This window comes from Epinephelus moara, chromosome 14, assembly GCF_006386435.1.
Source record: "Epinephelus moara isolate mb chromosome 14, YSFRI_EMoa_1.0, whole genome shotgun sequence".
Taxonomy (NCBI): Eukaryota; Metazoa; Chordata; class Actinopteri; order Perciformes; family Serranidae; genus Epinephelus; species Epinephelus moara.
Genome location: NC_065519.1, coordinates 12,817,336 through 12,817,576, shown reverse-complemented (window position 1 = coordinate 12,817,576; position 241 = coordinate 12,817,336).

Genomic DNA, 241 nt, shown 5'->3' with positions numbered 1-241 from the left:
CCCTGGGTCACCTGCAACCCAACACAACACACAGACAGAGAAAACAGTGTCCAAGGACATGACCTCTCACTGATTAAAGTGAAATCACCACAAAAGGAGAGTTACAGAAGCCTTTTAGTTCCTTTATTTCAGTAAATGTAGCAACATCACAATGTTGAAATGCTCCAGTACAAAGACGAGTCCTTCATTCAACCTTATTCATGTCAAAGTTTAGAAGCATCAACAAAAGCAGAATTACCTC